A 20634-nucleotide genomic window follows, 5' to 3' on the forward strand; every position below is an offset into this window, starting at 1 on the left:
TCCTGAAAAGCAGAAAAGAAAATAATCATCCATAATTTGATGCATAGCCACTATTTACATTTTAATGTCTTTTCTTCGGGGCTTTTTTTATGCATAGTTTTTTTTCATATAATTATATCTATTCTCCATATGCAATTTTTATCTTTCTTTTTTCAACTATTATATCACAAGCATTTTCCATATTATACAGATTTTGTGAACATTGCATTTTATGACTCCATAATGTTTCGTGCTAGGATTATGGCATGGCTTATTTAACCAAACATTTAAATTAAAAAACAATTTTTTTCACTATTAAATATGCTGTTGTGATGATAATCTTGTTGCATAAACTCACCCCCTCCCAGTCCCCAGCCCACCACCAGTATTTCAAGTGACTTCATTAAGCTACATATTCCAATGTGTAATTACTGGATCAAAGGGTGTGACCATTTTAAGGCATTGGATACACACTTAAAAGTGCTCTCTTAAAAAAGGCTGTGCCAGTTTACACTCTGATCTGCAATGTTAAGAACATACCCATTTTGCCACACTTGTGTTAATATACCTATTATCATTTAAAAAGACCAGCTAATTTGAAAAGCATGAAATGTGGTTGTTTTATTTGCATGGCTTTGATTAGTAGTAATACTGAACATTTTCCCCATGTTTGTTAAACCATAACATTTCCTCTCTGGGGAAATATCTGTTTAGACCCTTTCTCTATTCATCCATCAGCATCTTTGTTTTTCTTAAAGATGTTTATTAATTCAAATATAAAAATACATGGTTCCTTTTTGTTATATTTGCTTCAGATGTGTTTCTCTGTTTATTGTTTTCCTTTTAAGTTTGATTTTTTTTTTTTATGGACAGAACATTTAAATTTTTTGTAAGCACATCTGCCCATCTTTTCCTTTGTGATTTTTTTAATCTTTTCTAAATCTACTCACTTCTCTGCAGAAGCTTGATAAATATTCATTTCTCTTTTCTTATTGTTTATTTATGCTTCAATTAAAAAGTAACTCTTTGCTCTATCTAGAATTTGTTTGGGTGCGTGACATTGAAGAGACTTTTCACATGGCTAATCATTTGTCCCAATATGATTTATTCAGTAATCTTATTTTTTCCCTTCTTTATTATATAGTAAATTCTCACATATATTGGAGTATAATCTAAGCCATATGTTATGTTTAGTTGAACCAATGTACCACATTGTTTAAATGACTATATTTTCAAAGTCTGTTTAAATACCTATTCATGCTGGTCCCCAGATAGGTCAGGTTTAAGGAGAGACATCTGGAATGAACTGTCTTTACTCTTTCTCCTGCCTCACAGCAAGAAACCTGTTTGAAGACAAACAATGGTGATAGTGACAGCACCATAAAACAAAGAATAATGCCAATCCCAGGAAACATGTCCACCTGAAAAGATCTTTGGTTCTTTTCCTTTTCATTTCAGCTTAATTGAAGTATATTTGTACAACATGGTGATTTGATATACATGTACATTTTGAAAGGATTCCCCTGACCTAGTTAATTAACACATCCATCACCTCACATATTTATCTTTGTGTGTGTGTGAGAGAGAGAGAATATTTAAGTTCTGTTAGCAAATTTCATTTATACAAAACAGTGTTATCAACTGTAGTCACCAGGTTATACATTAGATCCTCAGACCTTATTCATTTTATAACTAGAAGTTTGTACCTTTTTACCAGCCTCTCCCCATTTCCCCCATCCCCAGCTCTTGGCAACCACTTTTCTAATCTCTGTTGTTATGAGTTTGACTTTTTTTTTTTTTTAAGATTCCACATATAAATGATACCATGCAGTATTTGTCTTTGTCTGGCTTATTTTCCTTAGCATAATGCCCTCAAGTTCCACCCAAGTTATGAAAAATGGCGGCATTTCCTGCTTTCTCAGGGCTGAACAATATTCCATTGTATAAATATACTACATCTTTATCCATTCATCCATTGACAGACACTTAGGTCATTTTCGTATCTTGGCTATTGTGAATAATGCTGCAGTGAACGTGTGAGTGCAGATATCTTTTGGGGATAGTGATTTCATCTCCTTTGGATGGATACCCAGAAGTGAGAGGGCTGGTAGCTCTCTTTTTAATTTTTTGAGGAACCTCCATACTGTTTTCCATGTTGGCTTCACCATTTTACATGCCCACCGACAGTGCACGAGGGTTCCCTTTTCTCCACATTCTCACCGACATGTGGTACCTCTTGCCTTCTTGAGGACAGCCATCCTAACAGGTGGGAGGGGATATCTCATAGTGGTTGATTTGCATTTCCCTGATGATTAGTGAGGTTGAGCATCCTTCCGTGTGCCTGTTGGCCATCTGTTTGTCCAATCACTGATCCTTGAAGACGATTTTGTGTCCAGCTCTCCTCTGTTGTCCACCCTGACGTCTACTCTTGTTACTCCAAGTTGGGACTGGGAGTTGAAAGAGGATGAGCTTCCTGGAGATGAGTTTTATTCTCACCCTCACCATGTGCAGCATTGTAGATCCCTTGGGTGACCAAAGCTCACTTCTTCACTAGTTTTTCTTCCATTTACCTGTGCCTGAATTTCCTTCTTCCCCTCCAGCCTGACAAGTGCCTTGCCATCATGGGCACCCACTGACTTGCTTTCTTTCTCAGAGGATTGCATTTCTTCCTGATAGGAGGCAGATGCCCCCCACCCAAGGTCAAAACCTTATTCTTAAATCCTTGGAATACATCTCTGTCGACTTCCTTCCAGACCTGATAATTTTCAGATTTTGTTACTTCTAATTTTCCTCACATATTCTCAAGTCCTTTGTTACACACAGCAGGGGATGAGAAGAGCTAAATTAAGGGGATGTAGAATTCATGGTAGGAAAGGGGGACCAAGGAGCTATTCCATAGGAAAACCCTCCAGGCTATCTAAGTGGAGCTCCACGTGTCCCAGAAGTTAAAGGAGCAATATTCAATACACATGCTGCCCAAAACAGTCAGGCAGGAACCTCTAGCCAACAGGGCAAACAGATCACAGGATGTTAATACTCCACCATATCTGCAGGCCAGCTCAGACTTGTCATCCTCTCATCTTGCTATAGGAGCTGATAGTCTCTGTTTAGCATTTTGAAAATGAATTCAGATTCTAAAAGGGCATGTTTTCAAAATCCATCAGAACAAAGCCCATGAAAGGTCTGAGCAGATCATACCACTATGGATCAGATTTCAGCAAAGGCGCCAGGTGTAGTAAAAATACCCAGGGCAGGATTTATTCGTTCACTTGTTTACTTATTCATTCATTCATGCAACAAATACTTACCAAATTCTTACTCTGTGGCAGGCATTCTTCTCATCCTAGAACTTGGGATCCAGTGGTGAAATCAGCCTGGTCTAATGGAGAAAGCATTCTAGCCAAATCAAATGGAGGAGACAGGTAACACAATGCATTATTTCTCCTTCAGTCTTCTTTTTCAACTTCTCCATTAACGCTTATAAATGAAATGTGGAAATCTAATCTGGTTGCGGTTTACTGGTAATCAGTAGAGATACTTTCCACACAGGCAACGCTGCTGGAAGCTACGTGGTGAATATGTATTGTGACTCTTATAAATATGTTTCTGCTTAGCACTGCCTCTTGAGAAGAAATGATTTCACATCCACTGGGAATCTGCATCTGAGCTATTTTGCTAGTAAAACAACCAAAGGACAGATAACAGACAGTTCTTCTCACGTGGGATCAGAGAAACTGGAGATGTCTGAGGGGGTGGCAGAGTCTTTTCTTGTAGATCCACCCAATATAGCAGGTTGTTTGAAAACAAAGAAAAAAAATAGTTTTCTTCCCCCTAAGGGGTTAAAAAAGGGAGGGTGGGGGGGGAAATGAACATTCAAATAAGGAAGATTCAAGATTAGCTATAGATACTTTATGGGCTTAACTGAGAGTTGGGAAATTCTTAATTATAAGTTAAAATCTCTTGACTTCTCTATTTGATTCTGCAAATCCATACTTAGCCATGGCTTGTTATTGGCCTCGTACAGTGTTTGGCATAGAGTGGGCCCTAAATGAGTTTCTTTTTCTTTCTTTTTTTTTTTTTTTTTAACAGGGCACTGTGACAGATTCTGGAGATATAAGATACTGCCATTAGCCTTAAGGAGGGAAGACAATTTTGTGAACAGCTAGCTCTAATGCAATAATTACCAATGTTCATTGAGCTCTTACTGTATTCCAGGTACCAGGCTCAACACTTAATCCCTGTTACCGCCTTTAAATCTTGTAACAATCCTATGAAATGGGCACTAATGTCTTCTTTGGTTAAGGATGAGGACACGGATGCTGAGAGAGGTTCACAATACTACGCAGGAATGGTGACTGGAGCCCAGATCTTTGTGATTCAAATGTCTCCATGCTTGAGTACCCAGCTGCCTGGCCTCTCTCGCTGTCTCTGTTGCCTTGCAGGTATGGGTAATGTATCTAGAAGGCAGGACAGGGAAGGTGGCTGGTTCTCCCGGAGGAGGGTTTGGAAAATGTTCACCGGGAAAGTGCGTTTCACTTGGCACCTTGAAGGTTTCTAGCGCGGGTGAGCTGGGTGATTCAGCATGCCGTTAACTGAGACGCTGGACACTCTACCACATCATTTTGCTGCTAGTCTGGTTTTGTCCTGGTGACCCCAACCGGGTAACTGCAAACTCATCCATCTTGATGGGCACCTCAGTGTCTGGATTGAGAGGAGAACTTGGCCCCCCTTCCAGCCCCTCTTCCTCGATCAGTGACTGAGGCTGTCTCCCTGACAGTGGGGCCTTCCTCCCTGTCTGGATGCCCTCTGGATCTCCATTTCTCTTGTGACTTCATGCCGGGCAGTGCTGACTTTGGGCTGAGCTACAACTTCTGTTGTTGACAAACGCACCTGGAAAATTGACCCAGTCGGCTAGGTTTTCTCTCTTAGCCTGTAACCAACCTTCACTCTGCAATCCCATCAGTGTGGATTCCAGTGCAGTGGCTCCATTAAGTCCCAGCTAATGGCCTTTTCATTCCCCTTCTGTCATGCAGCTCACCCCACTTCAGGCCATAGGAAAAGGGCTGCAGCATTGCTTTCGGAGCTGGGCAAGAAGGATCCCTGTGCTTTGGAGGCCCCATCTTGGTTCCTCTCTGTCTATGTCCCCCTCCCCACACCACCCACACACATTATGAAAAATTGTCATGCCAAGGAACATACATATCCAGAGGCAGTGCCCTCCTAGACCACAATCTGCTCATCAGAATCCTGAAATTCCCTGTTCAAATGGCCCCATGCCCACTTTCAGGACCTGTTCGGGGGTCTTCCCGTGTCTGTCTTCCAGAGGGTGGGTTATGCTGGTATGTGCCTTCCTAGGCCTCAGGGCTGTTTGTGGCAGAGTGTGGACAGGCTTGGACATGCAGTCTAGGGTATACACAGGCTTGTACAAGAGGATGTGGTATAGAACAGAGCTGAGAGTGGGCCAAGGGCTCAGAGGTGGCGTTCCCCATACATGGAATGGGTTTGAGAACTCTGCAAGTGAACTTGGCCTTCTAGGTTGTTGTGAAGGTATATTTATCAAGGAAGCAGGCTAGAACATATGTTATTTAGGTTTTCATTTTGTTAACTATTTAACATATGGTATATGGGCCTTGTGTTTTTACTCTTGCCGTTGGCCCTTGCAAATGTTAGAGGTGAGCAGACCATCGTACTCTTATCTTTTATGAAGGAACCAAATCTGGACAATTTTTTTCTTTCTCCTAGGGAAAGGTGCATCTTGGTGTATTTCTTGCCAACATGAAGATGTTAGTTCTGGGCACAGTCACAAGATGCCAGATGGTACCCAGGTACCAACTGCTAACTATTGATGAATTATACCATTTAGAGACTAGAAAATCCTGACTGCTTTCTATGTGGCCCTATGGTAGCTCATGGGATGTGGGAAAGATTTACTGCCTTGTTTAAACAGAAAGGACCACATGTCAAGTAAGCAGGGAAATTCATCTCTCAAAGAGGACCCTTCCTATGTTTTATCACAAATCCCTATTATCATAAACCAGCCATTATGGTAAGCCAAGCACTTTCATACGTAACTCACATGAATTACATTTTATGGAATATTATTGGGAACCAATCACTCTTCTTTCCTCATTCAACCTCTTGGAAATAACCCACATAGAAGTCATACACTCTTATCACATTGCTTTTGCTAAGAGATATTGTATTAGATATACACTGCTGTGTAAGAAATTGCCCCCAAAACTTAACAGCTTAAAATAGCAGCACTTAGGAATCGGGGTGTGGCTTAGGTGGGTCCTCTGGCTGAGGGTCTCTCAATCAGCTACAATCAAGTTGTGGCCAGGGCTGCTCCATAAGGCTCAGCTGCAGGGGAGGGAGTCCTCTTCCAAGCCCACTCACCTGGTTGTTGGCGGGATTCACTTCTTCATGGGCTGTGGGACTGAGCCTGCCCTCAGTTTGTGCCACATGAGTCTCTCCACAGGGCAGCCCACAGCAGGGCAACTTGCTTCAGCAGAGGAAGAAGAGAAAAGAGCTTGAGAAAGAAAGTGCGAGCAAAACAGAAGTCACAGTGTTTTGTAACCTAATCTTGGAAGTGACCGTGGGATACAACATTCTAAGATGTTCCCCTGGTGTACACATCCTGTATGACCCAGGAGTGTGAATATGATGGGCTGGCACTCCCATGATTCTATTACATCATATGGCCAAAAGGATTTTGCAAATGTAATTAAAGTCTTAGATCAGTTGACCTAAAGATAGGGAGATTATCTGGGTGGAACTGACCTAATCACATGAGGCCTTTAGAAGGGTAGCTACCACATGTGTATTTAATGAGTCTGGGTCTCAAGGTCAGAGATGAGGGAAGTCAGAGATTCAAAGCACAGGAAGGGTTAGACATGCTCTTGCTGACTTGAAGATGAAAGGGGCCATGTGGCAAGGAATGCAGGTGGCCCCAGTAGCTGAGAGCAGCCCACAGATGACAGCCAGGAAGGGAAAAGGAACCTTAGTGCTTCAACTGCAAGAACTGAATTCTGCAAACAGCAAGAATGGGCTTGGAAGTAGATTTTCCTCCAGAATCTGTAGAAAAGGACTCAGCCTGGCCCACACCTTGATTTCACATTCGTGACACTTAGAGCAGAGAACCCAGGTAACCTATACCCAGATTCCTGGCCCACAGAAAGAGTGAGATAATAAATGCGTATTGTTTTCAGCTTCTCTGTGTGTGGTGATCTGTTGTACAGTGTTATAGACTGAATTGTGTCTCCTACCCTCAAATTCACATGTTAAAGCCCTACCTCCCAGTGTGATTGTGTTTGGAGATAAGAACAATGAGGTAATTAAGGTTAAATGAAGTCATAAGGTGACTGATCCAAACAGAAAGCTCACTCACTCTTTCCATACACACTCACCAAGGAAAGACCATGTAAGGATGCAGTAAGAAGGCGGCTGTCTACAAGCCAGAAAGAGAGCTCTCACCAGAAACCGAATTGGCTGGAACCTTGATCTGGGACTTCTAGGCTCCAGAACGGTGGAAAAATAAATGTCTGTTGTTTAAGCCCCCTCATCTGTGGTATTTTGTTATGCAGCCCAAGCTAATACATGCAGTGATAGAAAACCAACAGTAACTTTCCATCACTGTTGCTGTTTTGTTCATTAAAGGTAAAGTCACTAGATCCAGCCTACACTCAGGGGGAGGGGTTCCCTAGGGTGTAACACTAGATGATGGGGATCATTGCATGCCAGCTTAGAAGTCTACCTGCCACAGATATATTTAACAAAAAATACAACAAAATGAAAATATCATTTAGCACATATACCAAACATTAAGTAGGTGAACTGCACCCTGAGAATATTGGGGTAATTCCAGTCCTCAACACCATCCACTCCTTGCGCAGTTGTGGCAGTTTTCTATTTCCCATGTGGGCACGGCACACCTTGGGGCAACTTGCTTCTCTGTTCAGCTGGGTGGCAATGTGGCATAGTGGTGCTTGGCACATTAGTAAGTTAAAGTCCCAGTTCTGCACCTTCCTAGGTATGTGGCCTTCTTGAGCAAATTACTTATATATTCTGAAACTTTGTTTTCTGGCATGTAAAATGGGCATAAGAAGAATACTTGACCCACAACATCATTAAGAGGAATAAATATGCTGATGCATGCAAATTTAGAGCACAGTGCCTGGCATGTAGTAAATGCTTAAAATTTTTATTTATGTTAACAAAATTTAATCTGAGTAAATTTTAAAGATCTTATTGGCTTTATTCAATGATTCATGAATTGGACAGCATCCAATCTAGCAGATGCAAAGGAGCTCCAAAGAGCTGCACAAGGAAAGAGATTTTATAGGCAGAAGGAACAAGGAAGTTGGATAAGGCAAAAAGCCAACTGGTTATTGCAAGGTTACTAGGGAATGGCAGGGGTTTATCAGACGATTACCTAATTAATTCTCATCAAGTTATTTCTGAGTGGTTGGTTTAAGATTCCACTTCTGGGGACTTCTCTGGCAGTCCAGTGGTTAAGACTCTGTGCTTCCATTACAGGGGGCACGGGTTCGAACCCTGGCTGGGAACCTAATATCCCACAAGCCATGCGGCATAGCCAAAAAAACAGAAACAAAAACAGAAAAGATTCACTTCTGGGAGAGCTGAAACATTTATTGAATCTCGGTTTGGTGACATGGGACTTAGGACAAGTGACTCCATTTTGGGTCTGTTGTCTTTAATGTCTATTATTAATATCATTATCAGGAAGGTCTCCTGGGCTACCTACAATGCCACAGACACGTGATGATGTCTGCTTTTCATCGGAGTAAACAGTTGATCTTATTCATATATTTTATTTCATTTAATCTTTACAGCACACCCTATGAGATAGGTATTTATTATACCCAACTTACAAATAACAAAATTATTAAACCGTAGGGAGGCTAAGCAATATCATACAGCAGTTTAGCAATGAAGTTAGGATTCCCTGACTCTGAATCCCATTGCTTCCCACTCCACTGAGCTGCCTTTACTGATATCCTGATATATTTACTGACGCCTTTACTGGGTTTCATGGGGCTCCAGATTTTAGCATCACCAGGTTACATAAAAGAGCTCATCTTCTTTACATGGAGAGCGCTTTTGGCCCAAGCAGAGGTTTTCCTTCGTCCTGGATTCCCAGGTCACCAGGACAACTGAAATTATTTAAGTTTTTTACCATTCCTCACTTTCACTTTTTACATTCTAAAACACCTCAAAAAGCCAGGCCTGTTGGGAGGATTCCACACAGCTCTCTGGGAGAGCATGTGAGTGGTTGGAAGGGTGGGTTTGAAGCCAAATTCTCCAGATCTTCCCCAGCCTTGCTTGTGTTTCATCACCTACAGCCCTGGGGCTTTGTGTCTGAGGCTGAATGTGGGGACGGGGGAGGGCTGGGTGTAAATTCTTCCACCCCATCAGTGCTGCTGGGCCTCTGGGAGCACTGTAGAGATGCAGTCCATTAAGGAATTAGCTTGGTGCTAATGCTTTCCACTGAGAAGCTATTCTGCTGGGGCCTCCCGAGGGGTAGCTGAAAGTGTTTCATTCCTATTCATTCTATTCTCTGCCTTCCCCAATTTAATGAGGTCTTTACTTTTGCCTTTAAAGAGTGCTCTCACCCCTGTGGTGTCTAGCTGTTAGCTGGAATTTGAATATAGAAGGGAGCAGGGAAAGAAGGGAAGAGAGGGAGCACAAGGGTAACCCCACGCGCACTGAGAAGGAGCTGGCTATCTCTGGCTCCCCATCTTTGGTCAGCCCTGCTTCTGCCTTTCCTGAAATTCCAAATTTTGTGTCTCAAAGACCTCCCACCTACTGACTGAACCATCCCCAGTTACAGAGCAGACTTCCTTAGGGGCACAGAGTTTGTTAATAGTCTCCACCCCCAGACCAGTAGGGATCAGAATAAATTCATATTCTCATTGGCAAATTCATTGGCAAATAGAGCCAACACAATAGCTGGGCCTCTGGCTGCCTCCACTGTCTCTGCTCCTTCCCAGGCTCTGTTGGCGGCAATCAGACAACCCTCACTGGACGGAGAGTTCCAGCAGATCCTTGGATGCCCACAGAGTGTTGAAGGCAGAACTTCTGGAATATGGAGTTTCATTCAGTGTTTATTCCATTCAAGAGACAGGGCTTCTAGCTTGATCAACCTCCCAGTGATACTGCTAAATGCTCTAGATTCACCTTTAGCCTCAAGCTCAAAGCCAGCATAACTCTCCAGAGCCCTCTTTACTCTTGCTACTTTCACCCACAATGGGCAGATCTCCCCATTCTATAACCACAACTTGTCAGACTCCTAAATATTCCCGGGTGACTGAACTTCTTGTTACTGTGGCCTAAGTGATTGCTTCCCCATCTTTTACAGATGCCTCCAAGAATTAGTGTTGAGAGAGTCATATAGCCCTGGACTTTGTCTACATTGTTTAGTTCCCCTCTCTGTGCCAAGTTAGTTTTATCAGTGCCAGTCCCAATTTCCTACCATCATCCTATGACATCAAAAGAAATCTCAGAAGCTGATTTTATTCTTTGCTCTCTGTTTGTATATCTTTATTATAACAAGTACATTTCTTTCAACCTGGAATGGACTTACCAATAACAGAATGGAACTGACCTTAGCTTCTGGAAGAACTCAATGCAGTAAGCCACTGCAGAAGACTGTCTTTACATAAGTTGCTGGTAATCAGTCACCAGGCATCATATTCAGAGTCCCAGGCAATCTTTCAATGCCCACATGGCATATAGAGCTCGGCCCAATTTCTATTTCATTCAAGAGACTGGGCCTCCAGCTTCATTGGCCATGCTATAGTCCTCCCAGTGACCCTACTTAATGCCATAGACTCAGCTTTAGCCACGAGTTCAACCCCAGCCTGTCTAGAACACTTAGACATGCTTAGGTATTCAGAAACTGGGTCAACAGCAAGGAGAAGTAAACTAAGATATGGCATGATGGAAGATTGAGGCACCACCATGAAATCAGTCTGATCCCTGTCCAACTACAAGAGAGTGACAAACTCAGACTGGGTCTACCCTATCAGTTAGTGTTCAAAGTCAGGCAGCTGTTGGCAGTGGTGTTACAGGAGAATGGTTCCTTCTTAATGTCACCTGACCTCATCTGAGGCTAAACATGGTTCTTTACTTTGGCTGCACATTAGAATCACCAAGGGAGCTTTAGATATATCAGATGCCTGGTCTCCATAAACAGAGATGATGACTTAATTGGCCTGGGCATCAGCAGTTTTGGAAAACTCCCCATGTCATTGTAATGGGCAAGTACCGACAATAATGAGAACCACTGACCAGAAATGAATAGGACTCAGGTATTGATGGTGGCAACCAGACTGAAGGCTCCAGCTCTGACTTGGAAATGGAATATGAGGCAGAAGAAAAAAACAAACCTAATCATAGACTAGGCCAACCTAGATAAATTTGGTGATTTCTTCCAAATCCACCAGTTGCAGTCTGGCCAGGTCTTCCTCCCCAACCAACTGAAAGGCTGAGGTTCCTAGTGGACCACGAGAAAACTCCCTGGTGCGTTTTGCTTAAAGGACTGGACTGAACTGAGTTTAGGAGTGAAGGGTCTCACTGACCACACCTGGACGAGTCAGGGACTGACATTTTGGTAACATCACTCTTCCCATTAACATTACATCCTTAATATTATTCTCTGGCATAAAATCCTTCCAGGAGTCTCCTTTAAATTGTTACAATAAGAGGAGGCTATAGACCTGAGATGCATAGAAGATAAAATGGGCCATTGAAGAGCCTTATTTTTTGAGTGAAATGGACCAACTATATTCTTTTTACACAGTTAACCAGGAAAGAAAACCATCTGAAAACAAACCTTGTGGATGATGGCAATTTGCAGAGAGGAGATTGAGCCTGGAATGTGGTGTAGGAGGTAAGCAGTGCCAACGGCCAGTGATCCATTAGCTTGTGGAGTTGAGCAACTATTGGGTTTGCTACCAACCGTATCCAAGTGAGAGCCTTTCAGGGACGTGCAATGGCTGTCAGTCCTTGGAATAAAGCTGTGTGAGGCTGGTGGCTGTGTGAGCTGTCATTGGCTGGTTTCAATGAGCAGATGTTGCCTAACATAGCTCAGTCTCATTTCCATACAAGCAGCCCATGCCCATGCCAGGCGACCTCTGAGCAAGGGCCTTTGCTTCCCCACAATCTGCAGTGCCTTGGTTCTAGGTGAATATGGACAGAGGCTGCAGGCGTTGCTCCTAAAACCGATTTGGGGGGAGGGAATAGATAAACTCACCACTTAATCATACACTTTTCTCATGGCTAACGTGTTGTCCCTCACAGTCTACTTTTTGCTGGGACAGTACAAAGAATCTTATGTTTATTCATATAGAATATTTATCAAGTGTCTACTTTGGGAAAGGACTATTTTAGGCACAGAGGATGGAGCAGTGAGCACAATAGATAAGCTTCTGCCTTCAGAGAGCTTATCTTCTAGTGGGAGACAAAAAAGAACCAGGGATACCTATAAATAAATAAATATCAGTAAGCATAAAAGCCATGAGGAAAACAACACAGGGTGACCTGAGTATCAAGAAGTCAGCACAGGGAATGATAGAAAAAATAGACTAATTGGACTTGATCAAAATGAAAAGCTTTTGTGCTGCCATGGAAGTGATGCAGTGAAAAAGGCAACCTAATTTTTATTTTTTAAGTAAAGGGCCAATGATCTGAATAGATAGTTCTCCAAAGAAAATATACAAGTGACCAATAAACACATGAAAAGTTGTTCAACATCATTAGCCATCAGTCAAATACAATTTGAAACTGTAATAAGATACGACTTTACACCTATTAAGAGAGCTATAATAAAAAACACAGATGAGAAGTGTAAGCAAGGACATGGAGAAATTGGAGCCCTCATATGCTGCTGGTGAGAATGTAAAAGGATTTGGCTACTTTGGAAAGGGTCTGGCAGTTCCCCCCCGCCCCCCGCAAAATTAAACATAGAGTTAGCATATGACCCAGCAGATCCACTCCTATGTATATACTCAAGAGAAATGAAAACACGTGCCCACACGAACACTTGTATTTGAATGTTCCTAGCAGCGTGACTGTAGTAGTCAAAAAGTGGAAACAACCCAGATGTCCATCGAATGATGAATGGATAAATAAAATGTGGTATACCTATACAATGGGATATTACTTGGCAATAAAAAGTAATGAAGTACTGATACATGCTACAACATGGATGAACCTTGAAAACATTATGCTAAGTGAAAGAGGCCACTCACAAAAGCTTCCATTGTCTGATTCCATTTCTATGAAATGTTCAGAAGGAGCAAAGCAACTGAGCCAGCAGGTAGACTAATGTTTGTCCAGGGACAGCAGGAAGTGGGGAGAAGGGGAGTGACTATGGGTTTTTGGAGGAGAGAGAAAAACGTTCTAAAATTGATTGTGGTGATAATTGCACAGCTTTGTGAAGATACTAAAAAACCATTGAATTGTATTCTGTACTTTAAATAGTGATGTTCTATGGCATATGAGTTATGGCTCAGTAAAGATTTTATTAAAAGAAGATGAAGAAGAAGGAGAATAAAGTAGCATCATCTGCCCCCCCGCAACCACAGAAGGATTAAGGATTTGGGGGAAGCATTCCGTGCAGAGAGAATAGGTAATGTAAGTGCCCTAGCTTTTCCGTTTGATATTTTGTGGTAAAATAAAAAGAACATGGGTTTGGGGCCAGGCACATCATCGTCTGAATCCCATACTGACCATTTACCAAGATTAGCTTCCTTTAAAACTTTTTTTAAGCTTTCTTCTTTGAGAACGTACTGTGTACTAGATATTGCACTAATAGATTTCCATGCACTGATGTAATTTCCTCCGAGGGAGGTGGTATTATCTTCTTCTTACAGGAAGATGAGACCCAAAGTGCCTGTAACCACTACATGATGCTGAGGGAATGACCTGGGATATGCACATCATCTTCTTGGCTCTTAAGTATCTCATTTATGAAGTGGAGATAATATCTACCCAACATGGCCCTGTAGATGGAAACCCATGTGTACCTAGCAGTGTGCCTAGAATTACTTTAAAAGTTTTTTTTTTAAGTTTTTATATTTAAAAAAATTTATATGATTGTTTTTTATGAATGTCTTATTTCCACATTCGATTGTGAGCATTTTTAAGAAGTGGCAATGATTTACATGCCTTTCTAATTTTAACCTTATGGTACAACAAAACTGGGTTTGGTATTTGTGGCAGGTTAAATAATGGCTTTCCCCTCAAAAGATATGTCCAAATCCTAACTTCCAGATCCTGAGAATGTTACTTTATTTGGAAAAAAGTTCTTTGCAGATGTAATTAAGATAAAGATCTTGAGATGAGATCATTCTGGATTACCCATATGGGACCTAAATAGAAGGACAAGTGCCTCTATTAAAGACACAGACACCAAGGAGAAAGCCATGTGAAAATAAAAGCAGAGGTTGCAGTTATATATTCACAATCTAAAGAACACCTGGAGCTGCTAGAAACTGGAAAGAGCAAAGAAAAATCAGAGTGGGGCCCAACCAACACCTTGATTTCAGACTTCTGGCCTCCAGAACTGTGAGATAATACATTTCTGTTGTGTTAAGCCACCCAGTTTGTTACAGCATCCATAGGAAACTAATATGGTACTTATGAATAGTTAGATTATGAATAAATAAATATTAGATTATGAATAAATAACGATTGATTGAGGGTGTTAACGACAAAGGCCACCAAGAAACAAGGAATAAAGGGAGGATTGTAATTAGTAATTTTTGAGCACAAGACACTGTTGTGATACTTTCACAGCTATTAACCTCTCCCACGCTGGAGCCAATCAGTGTGGTTAACTGTATGGATTTTGAAGTTAGAGCCAGGCGCAAGCCTTGCTCCCACCACCTATTTTATATATGATACCAGGCAGTCAGTGTCATTTATGTATATCTCAGTTCCTCCGTCTGTAAAATGGGAAAAATCATTGCATCTAAGGTGGCTGTGTAGAGTAATGAGAAGTAAAAATATTTGAGACAAGCTATTTCTCTGATGAAACAGACAGTAGGGTCTTGAAAGGCTAACACTCCTACACAGAGATGAGCTCTAGACAGACATTGCTCCCAGAATTCAGTTATAGATTTTCAGCAGTCTGATTATGATAGGCCCAGGCATGGTTTTCTTCATATATGTTTTGTTTGCGGACCTCCTTGATTCTGTAAATTTATGTGTTTCACCAAATTTGGGAAGTTTTGAGCCACTATTTCTTCAAATTATTTTTTCTACTCTTTGTTTCAGCAACTCTAAAAATCCATGTATTAGATCTTTTGATTCCCACACCCCCAAAAGTCCCTGTACATTTTTTCCAGTATTTTTTCTGTCTTTTCTTCATTTTAGGTAACCTCTATTGATCTATCTTCAAGTTTACTTTTACTGACTCTTTTCTATGTCATCTCCATTCTGTTATTAACCCCATCTAATAAATTCTAATTTCAGATACCATGTTTTTAGTTCTAAAATTTCCAACTGATCCTTTTTCATATTTTCAATTTCTCTGAGTTATCCTATCTTTTCATTCATTACGAGCATATTTTCCTTTACCTGTGGAGCATATTTATACCATTTTAAAGTCCTTGTCTGATAATTTTATTTTTTTAATTTATTTATTTTTATTTATTTATTATTTTTGGCTGTGTTGGGTCTTTGTTGCTGCGTGCAGGCTTTCTCTAGTTGCGGCGAGCAGGGGTTACTCTTCGTTGTTGTGCACGGGCTTCTCATTGTGGTGGCTTCTCTTGCTGTGGAGCATGGGCTCTAAGCACATGGGCTTCAGTAGTTGTGACTCATGGGTTCTAGAGTGCAAGATCAGTAGTTGTGACGCACAGGCTTAGTTGCTCTGCGGCATGTGGGATCTTCCCGGACCAGGGCTCAAACCTGTGTCCCCTGCATTGGCAGGTGGATTCTTAACCACTGTGCCACCAGGGAAGCCCTGGTGGGCTTTTAATACTTGAGACATCTCAGTGTTGGCCTCCGTTGACTGTCTTTTTTTTTTTTTTTTTGAGAATGGGTCACATTTTCTTTATTGTGTATATGTTGACTAGTTTGGAGTTGTGTTCTGGACATTGTGAATGTTGCGACTTCAGTTATATTTCTCCAAAGAGTATTAATGTGTATAACCTGCATTAATTTGGTTAGGTGGGTGGCAACTCAAATCTCAGTTTTAATATTTTATATTTAGCTGGGCTATTTATAGCCCATGCATATGTGGTTCAGGCATCAGCCTGAGACTTGGGGCAGAATCTGTATGCAGAATTTAGTGTTAGTCTTCCCTGATTCTCTCCTTATTTTGAGATTGCCTCCTCAGTCTTCAGCAGCCATAGTTGCTCCAGGTTCCATCCCTTTGTTCCTTAGGTCAGAAAATTGGGTTTTCTATGGTTTTAGATTCCCTAAATTATGACTGGAGTCTGCCATCAGGTCAAAGCCCATATCCCCAATGGGAAACTCACTTTATCATGATTGCATCTTCCAGGTTTTGACTCTCCTCCAAAATCTTTTGCCTTTGTTCACACTCTAGACCCTTCAGGTGGTTGTCTTAGGGGGTACTTTGTCCCAAGTTTATAGCTGTTTTCTGTAGGAGCATCAGTCTATTGAAACTTACTGCTTCATCGTGGAGATAGAATCTTGCATTTAGCTATAGGTGGAAAATATAAGAAGCACTTAGATAATGTCTAGCCCAAGGTAATCCTCAATAATAATCACTACTTATTATTCTCATCATAACACTGTGTAAGACTAGCATTATTATTCCCATTGTGCAGATTAAGAGTAAGGGCTCAGAGTGGTTAAGTAACTTACCTAGCATCTTATAGCTAGTAATTTGAGATTTATCAAAAGGAGTAAATTTCAGTTTGGAGTTTTGGCTAGATATTTCCATTCCTGTTCTCTCTTGAATCTTCAATGACCCTGAATATCTAAGATTCATTGTCTTCCATCTGTAAATGGAAATTCATAACTGTGCTGCTGAACCCCTGATGCTGCTTTTCATGAAGAGAAATGAGCTTGAAGAATGTCAGGCTCAGGTTCACCTTATGAGCAGATATAATAAATAACCACAATGACTATTTAAATGGGGATGAGAAAAGGACCCAAAGCCTTTACTTGGCTACCACAAAGACACTCAGCTCCTCCTTTTATTAACTATGTGGCATTGATCAGTAATTTTTCCTTGAGTCTCAGTTTCTTCATCTGCGAATCGGGTGTAATAATTCCTAATCCCCAAACTGGGAGAGAATTCAGTGAGAAAGCTGACTTCCCCATGCCGGACTTTGTCCTTCACAAATGGCAGGATAGATTTAAGTTAGCAGAATTGGAATAGTGACTCCATATGCAGTCCAAAGAGAGAGGAGACAGAAGTCAGTGGCACAGAGGAGACCAATAGTTTCTCTGGGTTTTCCCGTGGTACGGTTTTCCTTTTCAGATGGCTGGGAATGAGGCTTCTGCTTGCTGGGGAGGCCAGTCCTCAACAACAGTCCGTTCTCCTCACTGCCACACACGACCATTTTTCCCCTTGAGTGGCCTCTGGCTTTGGCAAACAATTAGGCAATGGACAACAAGACTGCACACAGTTTCTGGGGAAGTGGCTTCTTCTTATTACTTGATGCTTCATTTTTAATTTTCTTATCTTTGCTCTCATCCCAGGGGAATCTTCACATATGCTGTATTACTAAATTCTTGCAATGGAGCAATGGAACAATGGAATAAGTGATAAAAAGTATATTTTGTAATTCCCCAGTCTCTCTTGGGATGAGCTTGAATAGTCCAATCCTTTGGAGTTGTATTTGGAAATATTGGTTCATCTAAAGTTTATCACATAGGTTTTATTATCCCCCATTTAACAAATAAGGAAACTGAGAGGCAGAGATGGTATAATTTGTGCCAATCTCCACAGCTTCTTAGTGCAGAGCTGGTGTTCAATGACATTAAGGGCCATGGAAAATTGAATGTAGCTGGAGGAACACCATTTCTTTAGACTCTGTCTCTGGCTTTTACTTATAACTTTATAGCTGCAGTCTAGATTAGAGACTTAATTTTATATTTTCTCAAAGATTTTGCTTTGGATTTTTTGTATGGGAACTTGGAGAGTAAGAACCCAGTGTGTGCATCCCTTTCAATTTGGAGATTGCATTTTACATGTCTGTGGGATGATACAAGAATAGACTTATACTAAACTGTTTATTTCACGTCTGTTTACACTTCCCATTTTATTTCTGACACCTAGCTCTTTTTTCTACTGCATCACAGCTCCGTCCTTTCCAGCACAATTCTTTCCTGTCTTCTATATGCCCAGGAACCACATAAACAAATAAAGACATAGAGCAGCACGTGTAGACAGTGTCCTCGGAAAGTTGAAGTGAAATCCCCCGAGATGAAAACCTCAGTTCTCCAAACAGGCTCACCTCTTCCCCCACATGGCTCTGCTAAAGGATTTGTCTGGGAAGGTCTCTGAGTCCATGTCTGTTTGGTGACAGCTGTCCAAATGTAAGAGGTGTTATGCATTTGGAGAATGAAGTTACTTGGCTGAATTGATGGTGTGTGACCATGAGTGTCAGATGTCTGTTTTTGTGCTGGGCATTACACCCTCACTTCTTTTGGTTTCCAAAGCAGACATGTTGGAGAGAGATGAATTTGAGGCAAACATCATTTTCCTTTGTAGGAAAGAATAATATTATTCCCAGCATGTGAAGTCCTGCCAGGAGGGTATCTCCTAGAGTACAAAAGGAATCAATGCAAAAGGGCACAGTAAGAGCTAGTCAAACTCTCTTTCTTAAAACTACAGTAGAAAATGAATAGAAGGGACCTTGCCAGAACTCAACCATCATTTGCTGGTTTAGAAGGGGAATGGCTGGAGGCTGGAAGACATCTGAGAAACATTGGAGTCTAAATCCCTTTTCACTACTGTTGAACTTTGCAGAGCTCGGAGGCCTCAGAGAGAGAGTGGAGATACAGCGCTAGGAAAGGGAGCCAGCTGTTACCACGTGTGCATGGGGTGAAGACAGGCCAAACAGAAGATGTCAAATTCTAGGTGATTGCTAGGTTAAGAAGTTGTAGAGAATATCAGTATGATGGTTGGATTATTGGACTGCATAGCTCTTAGTACGTCTTCCTAACCTGAGAATATTTGATTGTGTGAATTAAACCAAAGTTAATTCACTCTATATTCAAGTTCTCTGTTGCTCTACAGATTTTGATCGACTGCCCCAAGGGAATGAGATGGAATATACACCAGAAACATGCTTTCAGAGAGAGTGAAGAATTGATATAAGTTATAATTCAACAAATTACACATATTTGAACACCCACTGTATACTAAGTCATGAGATTCCAAAGATGAAGAATAGATCGTCAAATTTTAGATGGACTTAAAGTCAGGTAGCAAAGAAAGACACTTAGTATATAGTGTCTTTATGTACTTAGGGTATAGTGTGATTAAATGTTTTAATAGACCACTACTTATAGTGCTTGGAAACACAGATGAAGAATAATTAATCGGCCTCATGGAAAGCTAGAGAGAGGAGATGATTTTTTTCTGGGCCTTGAGTATTAACTCATGATATTAACTCATCAGTTGTTATGAGAAGAGAGAAAGTAATGTAATATGACTGAAACATGCAGTTAGGTAAGGGAATGGTCAGTCATCAAAGTGGAAAGATTGGATGAAGCCAAGTTTTTTTGCCATGCTGAGGAATTAGTACTTCATTCTGCAGGAACTAGGGAGCCATTAAATTTACCTCTTAGAAACCCCATAATGACAACATATCAAAATGGACTGAAGACTTCTAAGTAACATGGTAGGGGGAGTACATCAGAGATCTCCGCCCTCCAGTCCAAAAACATAGAAATGATCAATAAAATGCTTTGAAAATATAAAAATATATAGGTGTGCTACAAATAAGCAAAAATAAACAACAAAAATACCTCCTGCCTTTTTCAATTCAGAATTGAATTCAGAATTCAACCACAGGCTGTTGGTGGTTTCTTCATTCTGGTTCCTGCTGATCACCACCAAAGATTTCAAAAAACTCAGAAGCATTCAAATCTTATTAGATTAATAGATCCCCAGAACTTATTCATCTTGCATAACTGGAACTTTTTGCCCTTGACCAGCATCTCCCTATTTCATGTACAGCACTATGACTGCAGTTAACAATACTGTATTAGAACCTATAGGGGAAAAGAATCTGAAAAAGAATATATATATGTATAACTGAATCACTGTGCTGTACACCTGAAACTAACATGACATTGTAAATCAACTATACTTCAATTAAAATAAGTTTTAAAAAATACTATATTTGATACTTGAAATTTGCTAAGGGAGTAGATCTTAAGTGTTTTGTTTTGTTTTTGTTTTTGGGGGGGCTGAGCCATGCCGCTTACGGGGATCTTAGTTCCCCAACCAGGGATCGAACCTGTGCCCCCTGCAGTGGAAGTGCAAAGTCTCAACCACTGGACCACCAGGGGATTCCCGATCCTAAGTGTTCTTACCACAAAAAAGAAAAAGAAAATGGTAACTATGTGAGGTGATGGATGTGGTAATTAGCGTGATTGTGGTGGTTATTCACAATGTATATGTACATTAAAACATCAACTTGTATA

This window comes from Monodon monoceros, unplaced genomic scaffold, assembly GCF_005190385.1.
Source record: "Monodon monoceros isolate NGI ecotype Baffin Bay Population unplaced genomic scaffold, NGI_Narwhal_1 Super_Scaffold_13, whole genome shotgun sequence".
NCBI lineage: Eukaryota > Metazoa > Chordata > Mammalia > Artiodactyla > Monodontidae > Monodon > Monodon monoceros.